Source organism: Lutra lutra, chromosome 1 (genome assembly GCF_902655055.1).
Source record: "Lutra lutra chromosome 1, mLutLut1.2, whole genome shotgun sequence".
Lineage (NCBI taxonomy): Eukaryota > Metazoa > Chordata > Mammalia > Carnivora > Mustelidae > Lutra > Lutra lutra.
The window spans coordinates 170605980-170622909 of NC_062278.1; the positions used below are offsets into that span (position 1 = coordinate 170605980).

General features: G+C 52.1%; 1 protein-coding gene and 1 long non-coding RNA gene across 12 annotated transcripts in view; one reads left to right on the forward strand and one right to left on the reverse strand.

Annotated features, from left to right (window-relative positions):
- ATP2B2 (ATPase plasma membrane Ca2+ transporting 2) overlaps nt 1-16930 on the forward strand; it is a 367245-nt gene that overhangs the window by 214367 nt on the left and 135948 nt on the right. Inside the window, exon 1 of one of the 11 annotated variants that reach the window (XM_047744712.1) lies at nt 16715-16840. The exons of the other annotated variants lie outside the window; for them this stretch is intronic. The gene's annotated coding sequence lies outside the window, so the exon portion shown is untranslated. Of the gene's footprint in view, nt 1-16714; nt 16841-16930 lie in introns of those variants that run through there. 11 annotated transcript variants of the gene reach the window in all.
- Nucleotides 1-16930, reverse strand: part of LOC125108660 (uncharacterized) — a 56633-nt gene that overhangs the window by 38876 nt on the left and 827 nt on the right. The window lies entirely within an intron of this gene.

Here is a 16930-nt window from a genome sequence, read left to right on the forward strand (position 1 = left end):
TTCATTAAAACATTGTTGAATAAACACATGTTGAATAAATGAAAGGGTGACCTCCCTCACTGGTTCCCCCATCTTCTCTTGTACCCTACCTCCCATCCATCATCTGTTCTCCCTAAGTGGCCAGATGGACTCCTTTAACAATGTGAATCAGACAGTGGTGCTCCCTGCTTCAAACTCTGCAGTCTTCCCCATGAGGCACGGATAAACCCAGCCTCTCTAGCTGGTCATCCCACCCCTCTCTCCTCACTCACTCTTCTCTAGCTTACTGGCTTCCTTTCCATTCCTCAAACTCATCAGCCCCTTTCCTATCTCAAGGCCTTTGCATATGCTGTTTCACCATCTAGATGCTTTTTCTCCTTCTTTCTTTAGGATAGGTTCCTTCTCATCAAGCTAAGTGGCAATTCCCCACTGAGGCCATCCCTCATCTAGAAAGAGCATCCCCTGTCATGGCACTTGTGTTTTCACAGCATTTATCACATTAACATTCTTTTCTGTATTTATTCCCTTGTTTGTTGTCTGTCTCCCCTCTAGACAATCAGCTCCTTGAGGACAGGAAGCTTGTCTAGTCTGGTTGACTATTACATTCAAGGGCCTAGCCCTGGAGGAGGCCGTCTGTTTCATGCAACCTCATTCTTGACCTAGTATCTACAGGAAGGTCTGAAAATGATTGTGGGCAGTTGCCCAGGAACCCCACAGTCAGACTCCCTGACATCTTCGTGCAGCGAGGTCATCTGCAGTCTCCCACCCTTTATAGTCTAGCTGGACAGAGGGCAGTAAAGGACAGACGGACAGATGAGTCTAGAGGTCCTATAGCATGTTGTGAGGCAGAATAAAGCATAGAAAGGTCTAGGGGGAAGAGCTCTCAGCTGTCCTGTTCCATGGGAAATTGGGCTTTGTCACATTGTTTGTGGTTGGTCCACCGTAGACTTTAAGCTTGAAGAGCCCTTAATGATGGGTTTGGGGGCCAGGCCTTAATAAAGGGAAATTTCTGCTGATTAGACCCACACAGACCGAGCTCTGGAAAGAGTGTGCCTGGCGCTTACCTGCCCTCCCCCAACACATGTCCCCAGCGGGGCATCCAAAGCTCCCAATTACTGTCCCTAGGCCAGGAGGTGGCCAGAAAGGAAACCAGGCAGCTACCACTTGGAAAACCCTCTTTTCCTTTTTTAAACTGCAGTCATTTGAATTACAAAACTAAGGGCCTGCTTCTTGAAACAAATGGCCTGATACAGAAGGGTCCATTGCAACAGGACTTCTCTTCCTCTCCCCACATCCCCTAGCGACCTGATGTAACCACTGTCAGTACTCTGTTTTGTCCATATGGGGATGCACATTTTTTCCACACGGTCACATTCCCGTGTCCAGGGTACATCTTACAGCTGGCGGCACCTCCTGGTTTTATTGGAAGTGCTTTTTTTTTTTCTTAGTGGTATGTAAAATCTGGTGCCACTCACAATTCAACTTAGAGTCATCCAAACCTGGCAATTTGCTGCTTCCTTCTGTTTGTTCTTTCACTCACAGGCAGACAGAAATTCTGAGGGGTTTTGTTTCTTCTCTGTGGGATCTTTGTACTCACACCAGTGACTTTACTCTGTCCTAGTACTTTGGCCAGCCTGGTGGCTCAGCAGTCTTTGAATGAGAGGCCGTGGAGGCTAGTGCAGAGGGTATGGGCCTGGGAGCCGTGGGCTCTGCTGTCTCTGGGCTGGGGCGTGCGCTCTCCGTGCCCTCATTACCACAGCCAGGCACCAGCGCACACACAGTGGCCGGTGCAGTCTGGTCCTGGGGGTGCATGGGGAGGGGGCAGGCACTCGGATGGCAGTAGGCGTACGTCATCACCCTCTCCCCAACCAAGTAGCCCTGAGACCTAGAGAGGGGAAGGGAGTCTGGCCCCAGGAAAAAGGTTGGATACAAAAGGTGGACTAAAAAAAGCCATGCGCAAACCAGGCCAGGAGGTGAAGTCAGAGAACAGGCTCAAAGGTCAGAAGAGAAAACAAAAGGGAAGAAAACATGAACCTGAAAAGATGCTTCCTTTACCCCCAAAGCAAAGATGTATTTTAAAATATCAACTGAAGCAAACTGACGCTTCTTAGGAAGGAGAAAATCACAGGGAGGCCAAGGTAATGAGCTGTCCCTCTGACCCAGCCCAGCACACAGGCCCAGCACACTGGAGGCGGCCCTGGGGGCGGGGTGGGGGGGGCGCCAGCCGGGCAGCCAGTTGCACCTACAGGTCAGAGCCCCCCTCCTCCCCCGCCCGGCCCCCCCAGGGCTCCTTCCCTGGGCCAGTTTCTGAATCACAATGCGGGTGAGAAAGGTGTACACAGGTGCTATTTCAGAGCCCTGCAAAACTCACGGAATACAACATTCCTCTGGCCAGTCTTATCCCTATTTTACGCATGAGAAAACTGAGGCTCTGAGACAGTGAGCTGCCCAAGGGCACCCAGCCAGCAGCCTGACTCCAAAGCCTGACCATGATGACAGTCGCTTCACAGTCCCAGAGTCCCAGGTCTGGCAGGGAGACAAGTCATTGCAAATTGCAAACCAGTGTGCTATCAGCCAGGCTGGGGGAAGCTGGGGGGCTGGAGTGGGGGGCGGGCAGAGCCCAGAGGAGGCACCACCCGCCAGCCCTTTGCTGGGCTTTTAGGAAACCACCTGAAGGGGTCCTCACAGGGCAGCAGAGTGAAGGATAAATAAGAGCTAGCCAACTGGAAGGAAGGTAGGAAGTGGAAAGGGTGCTCCAGGCGAAAGCGCAGCTTGAGCGGGGGAGGAAGCCACCACCGGCCGCCCAGAGCAGAAGGCGCCAGGCAGGGGCTGGGAGTGCTGCGCTGGGGAGCTAGCCAGGCCAAGCCAAGGGCAGTGGGCTGAATGGTTCTAAGCTGGGCACTGATGTGACCAGGCTGGTTCGTTTGGAAGATCCCGTGGTTGGAAGGATGAGGCTAGAAGCTCATGAGGAAGCTGGTCAGGCCTCCAGGTGAACAAGAACAGAAGAGAGGAGCAGGTGGCCATGAGATGGGCAACGGGCAAGCTGACAGGGCATTGGGACTGATGGGGGGCAGCGAGGGAGAGGCCATGTGAAGTCCCAGCAGGTGTGCGGGCCCTTTAGAAAGGGCCAGAGATGGTAAGAGGGGAAGCAGGTTGGGGAGAGCCTATGAATCTGATGCTGGGGAAGGGTCTGCAAATCTGTTTAATGAGAGACCAAAGGGATGATTACAAATAGACCCTTGGGAACCACTGACTGAAGGAATGTGAAAGTCCTTCAGAGGAAGAAAATAACCACCATAGCTAAGGAATGGAGCAGTGGTGGTGGGGGGGGTTTCATTCATTCTAGGAACAGCCCCCTGCTGAGGGCCTACTGTGCTCCAGGCACTAAGGACATCACACTAAGTGCAGGGAGCCAGTTCACTGCCTCACTGCTTTGCAGTCAAGGAGCTGGAGATCGACAACATGCAAAGTCATAAGTGGTGGCATGTCAAGGAGTATGGAGAAAAATAAGGCAGAGGAAGGAAGATGAAAAGAGTTGTTTCAAAGAGAGGGTGAGGTATGGCCTCCCTGGGAAGGGATCATTTGGGCAGAGACCTGAGGGAGCCACATAGCTGTCTTGAGAAGAGGGTTCCGTGTAGAAGGAACAGTCAGTACAAAGGACCAGAGGCAGATGCATTTTCACTGGTTTCAAGGAATGGTGAGGAGGCAAGTGTGGTGGAGGGAAGTGAGTGAGGGGGAGGTTAGGAGAGTTCAGAGAGGTATCAGGGTGGGGAGCACAAAGTATGCTTGACTTCGTGGGCCATTGTAGGGACTTTGGCTTCTCCTGGAGAATGACAAGAGCAACAGGATTCTGGACAGAAGGGGACTTGATTTGCCTCTGGCTGTGTGTGGAGAACAGATGGAAGGTTGGGGGGTGAGAGTCAGAGAGCCCAGGGAGGAGGCTTTTGCAGTAAGCCTGGTGAGAAGCTGGTGGCTTGGGCCAGGGCAGAGACTGTGGAGATGGTAAGAAATAACCACATTGTTTGTATGTTTTGAAGGTAGGGCTGACAGGATTTGCAGATGGATATTTTGTGAGATAATTTATTATAGAAGTGAAGAGCTGAGTTGATCCCAGCACCTAGCACATTGTCCAGAACCTGGTGAGGACTGAGTGAATATTGCATGAAAGAATGGGTGGGTGGATGGATGGAGGGATGGATGAATGGATGAATGGATGAATGGATGAAAGCAAAGTCACAGGGAGGCAGGGAGAGAGGAAAGGAGGCAGGCCTTGAATGCCAGACAACAGAATCCAAACTTTTTCTCAGAGGCAGTGGGAGCCATTACAGGTTATTGAGTGGGAGCATGACAGGATATATTATTGGAGGTACTCTTGGTTGGTGGCATTGAGCAGTACCTGGCACCATGTCCCAAGCTGGTGACTTCCATGGACACTAGTGGCCAGTCCCCTCTGCTTTTGCTATCCAACCCAACCCTCATTCACTTATTCATTAACAAGCATTCAGTGAGCACTTACTCTGAGCTGAAAGCATCGGATATGGTGTGAATGAAGCAGACCAGTCCTTACCCTCAGGACATGTTCCTCACCATCTCCCACCCACAAGGCTGCAGAACCAGAGACAGAATCCAGGTTCTTCCTAGTGCTCAGTGGCCCACCAGCTTCATGCTGAGAAGTGAGGGATTGCCCTGTGCCCCTTCCAGTGACCCGGACTTTATAGCCTCAAGTAAGCCAGGCGGAGCCTTACAACTGGTTTTGGACCCAGTGACCAGTGAACTGGTCTTGTGAACCTAGTGACCCCTAGCATCCCGTTCCTAGCACAGGGCTTTCTTGTTTGGGGGTTGGTCTTTGGTTTCATTTGGGGATTTATTTTGGTCGTGTGTGTTTGTGTGCATGTATGTATGTATGTGTGCATGCCCATGTGTGAGCATGCATACCCATGTGCTAGCCGGGGCGCAGGGAGGTGGGGGCTGCCAGGAAGGAAGCTGCACTGGGAATGGATAATAAAAGAGGGACCCACATGCATTTAAAGCCCACTATGTTTCAGATTCATTACATATTTATTTGCTCATTTAACAAATATTTCTTGAACTCTTGGTACCCAGGCGCCATGTGAGGCAGTGGGGATTAGTAAGACAGAGGAGGTCTCACTAACAAATAAAATAAGTAATTCCAGGCAATAGTGATTGTTACAAGGAAAAAAATTGAACAGGAGGGCCAGAGGGGCTTCCCAGGACAGCCTGAGTAGGGATAGGATAGTCAAGGAGAGGAGGAGATGGCGTTTGGGTGGTGAGAATACCAGACTATGTCACCGTCTGGGGGGAGAGCGATCCCAGCAAAGGGGTCAACATGTGCAAAGGCCCTGAGTGGAAAAGAGTAAGGCTTGTTCAAAGGTCAGAGGCCAGTGTGTCTGGGGTACAATGCACTAAGGAGAGAGAAGTACAAGAGGCAGAAATGGTGAGGGGCCACATCACGTGGGGCTTTGTAGGTCACATATGGTGTTTGGATTTGATCCTGACATTGAAGGGTCCTAAGTAGGGGTGAGACATCCACAGAGCCCTCTGGCTGCTGTGTGGAAAGGGAATGTCATCTCATTCCATCCCTGCACAATTCTGGCCAATTGGTGGTAAAAATCCCATTTTGCAAGTAAAGAAACTGAGTGGTGTAGCTAATAAGTGGCTGAGTGGGGTTTTAATTCACTTTGTGTGGTGAGATCCTGCATGTGCTCAATGGGTACCTATGGAAGGACCTTGGACCAGAAGATGATGTGGTGCTCGTGGGGTTGCAGGATGCTGACATGGCCGTCAGGTTTGGCTCCTGCCTGGAGCGCCTCCACACCCTGAGGCCAGACGGTCCTTCATCTCACTCACCACCCCTCAGCTGTAGGTTCCAGATGCACTGGTTTATTCCATGATGCCCTGGACCTGTGCCCACTTGGGGCCATTTTGAGGTGGGTACTGGGAGCATGGATTTCACGAGAAGCTTCTACAAAAGCTTTTTCCTGCCATTAACACACAGAGTGAACCTCCCTGACTCCCAGGCTCTAGGGGCTGAGTCCTGGCCAGGGGGCCAGCCAGGGCAGGCAAGCCACACAAAAGACCAGGACAGCTAGCGCTCAGTATTGGCCTTTGTGATTCTCTGTGGAGGCGAGCAGTGGGGATGGACATGGTTCTCCCCAACGCCATTCTACCCCCACCACCTGCCCTCGTCTCTGGAGAAAATATGGACACAGATAAAGTAATCACTCCCATCACCTCCTCTTCCAGTTTTTCTTGCCACTCCCCTGCTCCCTTCCTGTGCCCTCACCCAGGGCAAAGCTCAGGGCAATGGTCCTTAGCGGAGTTCCTCATCAGCCAAGGGACCTCACCCCTCTGAACCTTAGTTTCAACAGTTGTAAAATAAGGTAATAAACATTCCCGGGCAGCTCCTCAGTGAGGAAGCCACAAGAAATCTTTACCTTGGGGCCTGACATGTCGTCAGTGCTCAGTTAAAAAAAAGCAGATGCTGCTTTTACAATGACAGTAGTGACAGTGGCTCCCTAGCCTTCGAAATCCTCCTTCCCCTCTAGCCCCGCCCTGTCTCCCTCCTCTCACGCCTTCCCACCCATTAAACCATTAAACCGAAGCCTCACCCACTCCCTTTCACAGAGAGGGTCCAACTCACGTCAGGCCTACCCAGGGTCTGCTTCTGAAAGGACTCTGTGCCCAGGACTTCTCCCTCATCCTCCTGTTACCCTCATGACAACAGTGTAAGTGATAGGGCCTCATCTCCATTTCATGGCTGAGGAAACTGAGGCTTAGAGCTGTGAAGGAGTCTACACAGAAAGTGAGGAGCTGGGGCTCCAACCCAGGTCTACATAGGCAGTCACCTCTTTTCCTGACCTGCAGGGCATTCTTCTTGGTTTCTTGGGTACGGCCATACTCTGGTGGGCCTCTGATGTGTAAGGGGGTTTTCCTGCATTGGGAGGAGAGGTGTTAGGTGAAGGGAGAGGTGTGGTCCTGGGTCAAGGCCCTGGTTTTGGCTCTGCCGTAGCTGGGGAGTGAGGGGCATTGGGCGCCTGCTGGGCATTCCACAGACAGTGTCCAAGCTGGGATGGGCAGAGACCAGCCTGGCTCAGGAATGAAGACAGCCTGGGCTATGGCAGGCTGGGGACAGATGGTGAGGAAGCGACAGAAGCAGGAGCACTGGTGGGCATTAGAGAGTTCAGAATGCCAGAGAGACCCCCCAGAGCTAGGAGCAGTGGGATGGCTGTGGGGGCGAAGGGGGGTGCTGTGGGGGCATCCCAGGACCCTAACCTGTGTCTCCCTCCCCCCATGGAGAGGCTTCTGGGGGCACCACATGCCCATGGGAGAGGCAGCTAGAGGCCAGGCAGTGAGGAGGCTGCCTGTCCCACCCCCGACTAGCACCTTCCAGGACCTGAAGGGTATTCAGGTCACTTTCTCCCTCCCAGGAAGCCTCTGGTCCCTCCAGCTGCCTCCAGAGTTCCCAGGAACTCCATTTCTCCGCACCCTCTCTGGCTTCAGTTTCTGGAACTGAGGAGACTGAAAGTCAGAGCCAGCACTCATCACTGATGCTTCAGACCTTCAGATTAGCATCCTGGCCAACTACCTTCTTTCAGAAGGGAGCAGCTGAGCTCAGAGAAGTCTAGGAACTACTTAAGGTCACACAGTGAGCAAATGGCAGAGAAATGGACTCCAAGCTGGGACTCCCTCCCAGAAGAGCACCTTCCTTGTTCTTTCACACTTCCCTCCAGGAGAGAGAGGGGTTCCCATTTTCCTGTATCCGTGGGCCTCTGGGTGCCCATCTCTGTGGCAGGAGGCTGATGCCAATGCGCAGACCACAGAACCCTGCTGTAGGCCACTCCAGCATCCTTCTCGGCTGCAGGGGAAATTCCTTTTCAAAGTCTTTCCAGGGCAGCATTTGGAGGTCAGCCAGCAGGTCTTTAACACCTCCATGGAAATTTCCGACAACACTATTATTCAAACCTCCTATGGCCCTTCTCCCACTCCACTTCATTATGAAAAACAGCCAGCCCCTTGGTGGCCAGGCAGGGGACTTAGCGGCTGTGATCCCAGAATGAAACTTGCAGAGGAGAATTCCCCAGTGAGAGGCTCCCAAGGGGATTGCTAAGGGGACCCAGGGGATCCTGGTGTGGAATCCAAGAGGCCTCTCAGGAAGGGATTTCCAGCTGCTCCACGCCAGGAGCCAGGGCTGCCTTAGGAGCCCAGAATTTCCTTCTGCCACCAGTGCTCCCAGTGGCATTGGCAATGTGGGCGAGGCCTCACACCTCCATGCCGCTCAGTAAATGCTGGTTGGTTGTTAGGCAGGTACACAGGTAGGCTCATAGGAAGGAGGGAGGGCAGGGGTGAGTCTCATCCTAGCCCCATGCGTGACCTTGGTCAGTCTCCTCACTCCCGTGCCATCCAGCTTTCTCATCTATAAATTGGAGACGAGTACACCTACCACACAATGTGTTTTGAAACAAGAACGAATGCAGAACCAGCTCCATGAACAGTAGCTACTTTGGTCATCTCCATCATCACCCTTGCCAGCAAGATGAGGGAAAATAGAGAACATGTGAGCTTGAGAGATGGCCCTGAACCATCTGTGGGACCCCCCCACCTTAGGAGCAGCGTCACCTTGGCCAAGTGAGTATACCTCTCCGGGCCTCGGTTTCCCCAGAGAGCCCTTTCCCTGGACTGAGGAGGGAAGAGTGTTTTCCTTTAGGCCCTGTAGGTGGGTGGAATACAGGCTTTCTCCAGCTCAGTCACAGGAGTTAGGGTGGGCTGAAAAGGTGGCTGTGACTGATAAGACCTCCAAGGTCAAGAGCTGGTGGAGCCCCAGGTCTGTGCTTCTCAGGGGATGTGGCCTCCACACTCTGGGGTTCCAACTTTTGTGCCACTTGGCTCCAGCCCTGGACTGCCCTCTCTTCCTCTCCCTTCACCACCAGCCTGGCCAGAAATGGGCTGCCCACGAGCTGGTTTTGACCCACCCGGGTGGACAAAAGTGAGAGGTGGGCTTCTCTCAGCCCAGTTGTTGCTATTGAGTTGACAGGGGTTGGTGGTTACTTGGCATGAGCAAAGCAGGTGTAACTGGGAAGTATACACTGTGGATCTGTTAAGAATTTGACATCTGTGGCTGGCAGAGCTGGGATTTAGTCCTGCTTCCCCAGCCATGGTCAGGGGTATGAGGATGGTGGAGGGAAGCTGCCACATCCCAGGCTCCCATCTGTAAAGTGGGTATAACCATAGGGCTCACCTCCCAGGCCAGCTGTCAGGGTGGAATGAAACAGAAATAGTGAATGGCACCCCTGGGCTAGGGCCTGCATTCATTTACACCCTCAGCTGTATAGCAAACATCTGCCATGTGCCAGCACTGGCCTGGGCAGTGGGATTTTATGGTAGACAAATAAGGCAGTCTAGGGTGATCAACTTATCCTGGTTTGCTGGGACATTCCTGGTTTTAGCCCCTAAAGTCCCACATACCAGAAAACCCCTCAGTCTGAGGCAAACCAGGACAGTGGGTCATCCTCACACAATCCCTGCCTTCATGAGTTTAAAGTTTAGTGGAGGGAGACAGAAATAAGTAAATGTATAATGTGTGTGGTTAAAGTATTATTTTAAAAATAATGCAGAGTGAGGTGGTAGGGGGTGAGGAAGCTTGTTATTTTTAAGGGGGTGGTCAGGGCAGGCCTCCCTGAGGAAGTGACATTTGAGTAGGGACCTCACGAGGTTAAAGAATGAGACATGTAGATATATGGGGAAAGAGTACTGCCAGTCAAGGGAAGAGCATGGACAAAGGCCCTGAAGTGGGAACTGGCATGCTGGAGGAAGAGAAAAAGGGATGGTGTGGGTGAGCGAGGGTTTGCCAGTTGAATTAATTGGAAGCAAGTACTAACTGCCAACTCAAGTTTGCTTATAAAAAAGAAAAAAAGATACAGGGGTGCCTGGGTGGCTCAGTTAGTTGAGTGTCCAACTCTTGGTTTTGGCTCAGGTCACAATCTCACGGTCATGGGATTGAGCCCTGTATCTTAAGTAAATAAGTAAGTAAGTAAATAAATAAATAAACATTTGTGCTAGGCCTTAGCAGTACAATAGTAACCAACACAGTTCTACCCTCAGTGATCTAGTGTCAAACATGAATCCAACAGTCCCACAAATACATGTAAAATACAACCATGGTGAGTGTGACAATAGGGAGAATAGGGTAGTGAATCAGGGAAGGCCTCCCTAAGGAGCTGGGCCTAAGTTGAGAATAGGGGAGGTTGAGGAGGACATTACTAGGTGATGATGGGGAGGGAACAGCATTAGCATTCCAGGAAGAGGGAATAGAACAGATGAAGGCCTAGTGGGGAAAGTGAGCAGTGTGGCTAGACCAGAAAGAATGAGAAGAAGGGGTGTTGGGGTGCTGGTGGAGCCTGGGCAGGCCACCCAGGGCTTAGAAGATCACATAATGGAGTTTTGTCTTTATCCCAAGAGCATGACTAATCAGGGGAGATTGTGATATGATTGAAATTACTTTCCCCTGTAGCAGCAAGGAAGCCAGTTAGGTAGTTACTACCATCATCCAGGCGAGAGATGAGAAAAATAGGGAGAGGGGCTACAAAGATACTGGGAGATGAGCAATTTTACGGGATGCAGAAAGAGCACAATCAACAGGACATGGATGTTGAAGAAGAAAGTGACCATGGTGACTTGTTTTCTAAGCCATCCACCTAGAGAGAAGATAAGGTCTTTTAAATGACAGTGAACCCCAGGGAAAAATGAAGTGGGGTGGGAAAACTCAAGGGTTAGATTTCAGACAGGGTAAATTTGAACCCTTACCTCATACCATACACAAATCAAATTGAGGTAGAAGAAAACAGGGAGAAAGCCTCATGGCATTGGATTTGGCATTGATTTCTTAGATATGACAACAAAAGCACAAGCAACAAAAGAAAGAATAGATAAATTGGACTTCTTCAAACTTGAAAACTTTTTACATCAAAGGATACTATCAACAGAAGCCCATAGAATGGGAGAAAAATACCTGCAAGTCATATATCCAATAAGGGATTAGTATCCAAAATATAAAAAGAACTCTTACAATTCAACAACAAAAAAAGACATACCATCCAATCCAAAACATGGGCAAAGGACTTGAAAAGTCATCTCTCCAAAGAAGATATATAAATTACCAATAAGCACATGAAAATATGCTTAACATAACTAATCATCAGGGAAATGCACATCAAAACCACAATGAAATTTCACTTCACACCCATTAGGATAGCTACTGCAGAAAACAACAACAGCAACAACAAAAACAGAAAATAACAAGTATTGGCAAGGGTATGGAGGAATTGGGCCTGACATGTCGTCAGTGCTCAGTTAAAAAAAAGCAGATGCTGCTTTTACAATGACAGTAGTGACAGTGGCTCCCTAGCCTTCGAAATCCTCCTTCCCCTCTAGCCCCGCCCTGTCTCCCTCCTCTCACGCCTTCCCACCCATTAAACCATTAAACCGAAGCCTCACCCACTCCCTTTCACAGAGAGGGTCCAACTCACGTCAGGCCTACCCAGGGTCTGCTTCTGAAAGGACTCTGTGCCCAGGACTTCTCCCTCATCCTCCTGTTACCCTCATGACAACAGTGTAAGTGATAGGGCCTCATCTCCATTTCATGGCTGAGGAAACTGAGGCTTAGAGCTGTGAAGGAGTCTACACAGAAAGTGTAGCATTTTGCATGGGAGGGCACAGCACCCAAGTTCTTTCTTCTTGGCCACACTGGCATGGAGGGGAGTTGGTCGCTAAAGGATTCGGAGCCACCGGACCACAGGAAAGCTGTGGCGTGAGAGGTGATTTGCGAGTGACCTTGCTTTACTGAGGGTCTCCAAGCAAGTGGTTCCAGCCTTGAGCCTTGCTCTCTCTAACTGTCCGCTGGCCCCTCGATTTCCTGGCTCTACCACCTCAGTGCCGTTCTTATACAGCATTCATTGGAAAGCAAGGAGCTGGCTTGGTCCTGCTCCACAGTAATGCTTAGTCTTTGTGGAGTGAGGGTCAGAGACTGCTTGGAGCAGCTGGTGAAAGTCACAGACTTCCTTTGCAGAAAAATATAAATCTACACAAACCGCTACAATGGGCCTTTCCATGGGCCTCAGCTAAAGACAGAGTGGTTGGGGCTCTCCATAATAGCACTCCCCATAATAGCAGGACACCCAAAGTGCCTTCCTGCTTTGTCTCTGGCTATCTTCTGGGCGAGATAGGATTATGCCCGTTTTGCAGATGGAAAAACTGAGGCTCAGAGGGATAACCCAACCTGCCGGCCTTGTCCTGAAAGAAGTAACTGGACCTGTGAGTTTGGGATTCCCAAACACTTAACTTCTCTGAGTGGGAGAAGGGGTCATGAAGCAGTCAGTGGTGGGAAGCTCTGGCCCTTGGAGGGTACAGCTTTAGTCTGAACCATCTTTGAATACCCATGTGGAAGCTCCTACCCAAGGCCCTAGGATCAACCATATGAATGACAAGTAAGAGTGTGTGCATGAGGTGGGGGGTCGGGGAGCGGGCGCCTGGGTGACTCAGCTGGTTAAGCGCTGGACTCTGGATTTCAGTTCAGGTCCTGATCTCAGGGTTGTGAAATCGGGCCCCTCATCAGGCTCCACACTGCGCACAGGTCCTGCTTAAGATTCTCTCTCTGCCCCTCGCCCCCCTCCCTTTCTAAAGAAAAAAAAAAGGGTGTATGCATGGGGCATTGCAGACAGGAAGGGCCTTTGGCTTCAGAGGAAGAAATGCTCTAAGATACCAGCTCTGTTCATCCTAGCACTGGTCTGGGTCTCTCTGAGCCTCAGTTTCCTTGTCTGTAAAGTGGCACCATGCTCAGTGTTTCACAGGCACTGGTCGCACTTCCACAATTCCTAGAAGTCATGTGTAATAGCCCCATCTCAGAGATTAAGAAATTGAGGCTCAGAGCAAGCCAGTGACTTGCCCAAGGCCTTGTGGCCAGTAACAGAGCTGGAATCAGGTTGCAGGGCTGCCTACCCTCAGTCTGTACCCTTGACTAAATTCAGGGAGTCCAACACCTAGTAGGTGCTTCATAGATGGACAAGGTGCCCCTCTCCAGCCCCCCCAGCCAGAGGGGCTTCCTGCAGGAGTCTGCAGGTGGTGCCATCAAACATAAGACCAAGTAAAAGTAATTGGGGAGGATGCAGGAGCTTTGACATGACCCCTTCAGGCCAGGTCCCCTGCTCCCCAGTGAGCTCTTTGATTTCCTACACAATGAAGTCTCTTGTCATGAGCATGGGACAGGAGTGAGGGAAAATGAACTTGGTTGCTCTTTTTTCTCTGCTTTTGTCTTTTTACTTTTTTCTCCTCTTGCTGCAGTGGCAAGTGGGAGGCCCAGCAAATGCCCAGTGTGGCCAGCCCTCATTCTCATGCCCACGCTTCTCCTCCCTCCGTTAACCTCCCTCTCTGAGTCTGTTCAGAGTAGCAGCCCAGGCTCAAACCAGGAGGGGTGAAGTCTGCATCCGCAGCCCACCCCAGATCTGATGATGCACTTCAGTCTAGTGGGTGACATGGGGACAGACACTGAATGCATGAGGGCTCCACCGTGAGCCACAGGTGTGCTGGGCCCAGGACGCACACGTGCATCAGCCGCCCCTCCCAAGGAGCTCCCAGGAAGACAGTGACAGTGTGGTGTATAGAAGGCCATAGAAGCAGAGATGGGTGCAGCAAATCTGCCGAGGAGCTTGGAGAAAGCTTCAGAAGAGGAAGAGTTAGAAGTAGCCTTTTCCTATGAGGGGGCACTTCGGGCTGGGGCAGCTTCCTGGGCAGATACCTGGAGGTGTGGAAGCTCACAAAGGGGTTGAGCATGATTGTAAAGACACAAGGAAGGGGCCGGAGGACATGAGACTGGAGAAGTAGGCAGGGCCAGTGCATGAGGCTCTGGATTTTGAACCCCGTCCTGAGATCAGCAGGAAGCCACCTAATCAGGCCTTGCCAGTGTGGCTGCTTCTCTCTCTCTGCCTGACCTCAACTCTGAGCCTCTTCCCTTCCCTTTCTTCTCTCTCTCTCTTTCGATGATCTCACCCTATCCTATGGCTTTAAATACCATCCTTAAGCTGCTGATTCCCATATTTATATCTTTAGCCAGAGCCTCTCTTCTGCACCTCCAACTCGGCATCCAACTGGCCACTTGGCATCTCTACTTGGATTTCTCACAAGCATCTCAAAGTTAACAAGTCCAAAACGGGATTCTTGATCATGTCCACCCACCCCCAAAACCCGCTCCCTCCCCGACTTCCCATCCCAGGAAGTGGCGCCACCATCATCCACCCTGCTGCTGAAGGTAGAGCCTTTATCATCCATGCCTTCCCCCCACCCCATGCCCAGCCCCGCCTGCTCACCCTCTTCATTCTACTTCCTAACTCCCACCCGCCCACACCTCCTCAACACCACAGCCACTCTGTCCACACTCTCCTCTGTGACGCAGTAGCTGCCTTTCTCCCACTCTCCCTCTCACCCCCGGACAGTCCATTCTCCAGTGGGTGATGGGTCATTAAACAGCGCTGTGCTAGTTTGCCACCTAAAGCTCTTTAGAGACCTCCCTCTGTACCTGGAGTCAAATCCAGATTTCCTCACTGTGGCTGTGAAGGTTTGCACAGTCTGGCCACTGCCCACCTCCAAGTTGGCCTCTGCTCACTGCCCCTCACTTACAAGCCCCAGCCACACTGGCCCTCTTTGGATCATTAAAACCACCCCCAGCTCCTTCCCACCACCGGGCCTTTGCCCTTGCTGTTCCTTTGACCTGAACCACACTGGCCGCAGCTCTCTGCACATCCAGCTGGCGAAATAGGTCCCCGAGCAGCTGGTCATAATGTCTTATTCTCTTCACAGTGCTTTGCACAATCCATCTTTCCTAGCAGAGCAAGCACGGTGCGCCTGTCACTCAGTAAGGGCTCACTAAATAGCCACGGAGTGGATAAACCTGGGAACACTAGAAGGGGCCCTAGAAGCAGGAGATCATGGAAGGGAGAAGGATAGCTGCCCGGCCAGCAGACAGGCACATTAGTGGACCAGGGGTGGTGTTTGGATTTCATCTGAGAGGCACTGGGGAGCCTTCGAGAGTTTTGAAACAGAGAAGTGGAAGCAATCATTAGAGTGGGGAGGCTGTATGTCTGGTGGTCACAGGACTGGATTCTGGAATCAGACTGCCTTGGGTCAGGTCTTGCTTCAACAGCTCCCCAGCAGAGACCGTGGCCAAGCCATGTACCCTGTCTGAGCCTCAGTGTTGTCCTTTGTAAAATGGGATTTACATCCCACATCCCCACCTACTGCTTAGATCCCCTTGGGACCACCAGCTCACTAAGCCTACACATAGGGTTATTGAGATGGTTAAGGAGGAGAGAGTGCATGGAGAGTTCTCAGGACCTTGTCAGTGCTCAATAAACGGTGGCCAATAGAGCTACTTCAGGCGTCTTGGTGCTACTCAGTAAGACCGTGAGTGGCAGACATCACACGTGATGCCAGGGAAACAGCCCTCCCAGTCCTTTAGCTCAGAATCTGATGGGGGAGATGGGCACATGGCTCTGCCAGCGGTTCCCTGGGACAAGGACTGAGCTGAAGGTCTAAGCCAGGCCCTGTGTGAGCAGAACAGTAAGTCTGGGGAGAGTCTGGGAAGGCCTCTTAGAAGAAGTGACATTGGATTTGGGGGAGACAGTTTCCTTGAGAGAATATTTTGAGTCAGCAGCCATTGGCCCAGGAACAAGAGAGGAGGGAGGTGTGTTCTGGCTGCTCAGCTCCCAAAATAACCCGGATCCGAGGGCGGACAGCCCAGCAAGCCCCAGGAGCTGCCACGGTGCCTTTCCTGGCCAGGTTCCGGTGACCTTGGAGCAGTCCTTGCCCTGCCCTGTGCCCCTAGGTGGCAAGAGGGACTGAAGGCGGAAGGCCCTGGACCAGAGCTCCAAGCCCTGGCCAAGGGGGCTGGGTGACCAGCACAGGTACCAGGCATAGCCCCTTCTCTCCTCCTGCTCACAGGCCCCTGAGCTACCCTGTGACCAAGTCATGCTTACATTTTGGCTTCTGAACCAGTGGCTTGACCTCCAGGGCCAAAGAGCTCCGTCCCTCCCTCTTCCTCTCCCTGTGTGTCTGTTTCAGTCTCCATGCCTTTCCTCCCGTTTCTCTGGCTCTTTGTCCCTATATTCCTCTCCCTCATTTCTTCTCTCTCCCTCTCTCCATCCCTCTCTTCCCTCTTTCTATCTACCTTTCTCTCCCTCTTCTCTCTCTCCTTCCACCTATTTTCCTCCCCTTCTCCCTCCCACCCCCGGCTCTCAAGTTCCCTCTGTCTTACAGCTTCTTACAGCTTCTCCCCTTTCTTTTTCCCTCCCCCTACTCTCCCTCCCATGAGAGGCACCCCAGAACAGCCTGTTTCGGACCCTTTAAGACCAGAGCACAGGCCCCAGCACCACCAACCCCCCACCCAACACATATATACTGGCCCAGCCTGGCCCAGAACACTGGGATGAGGGCAGGATTGGCCAGAGAGGTGGATGCTGACAATAATGCAGATTGTGGGGGATGGAGGGAAGGGTCCGGTGCTCCCCGCCACCCTACCCCCACCTTCCTTCATCCTCATGTCAGAGCTGGGGGCCAGAAGGAAGTCCCTGTGCCATTTCCTCCCCTCTGTGCAGCTGCTGGGCTCCCCGGGAGGTCAGACAGCAGGTCGGGTCATTGGGCCCATTCAGCAGAATTATAAATAGCAGCTTGTGCCCAGCCTGGCCCACAGAGCAACCACGGCCGCCGCAGGGCACCCCAGGCCCCCTGTTCTCCACCCCTCCAGCCATCCCTCTGAGGCAAGTCCTGCCCCTCCCCTGTGCTGCCAGCGGGTTCCCAGGTCAGTATCCAATGTGCTGTCGCCATGGTAACCTGCATGTCCCCAGCAGGTTCAGGTTGCGGGAGGTTGGGGGTGTGGGCAACCCAGTAA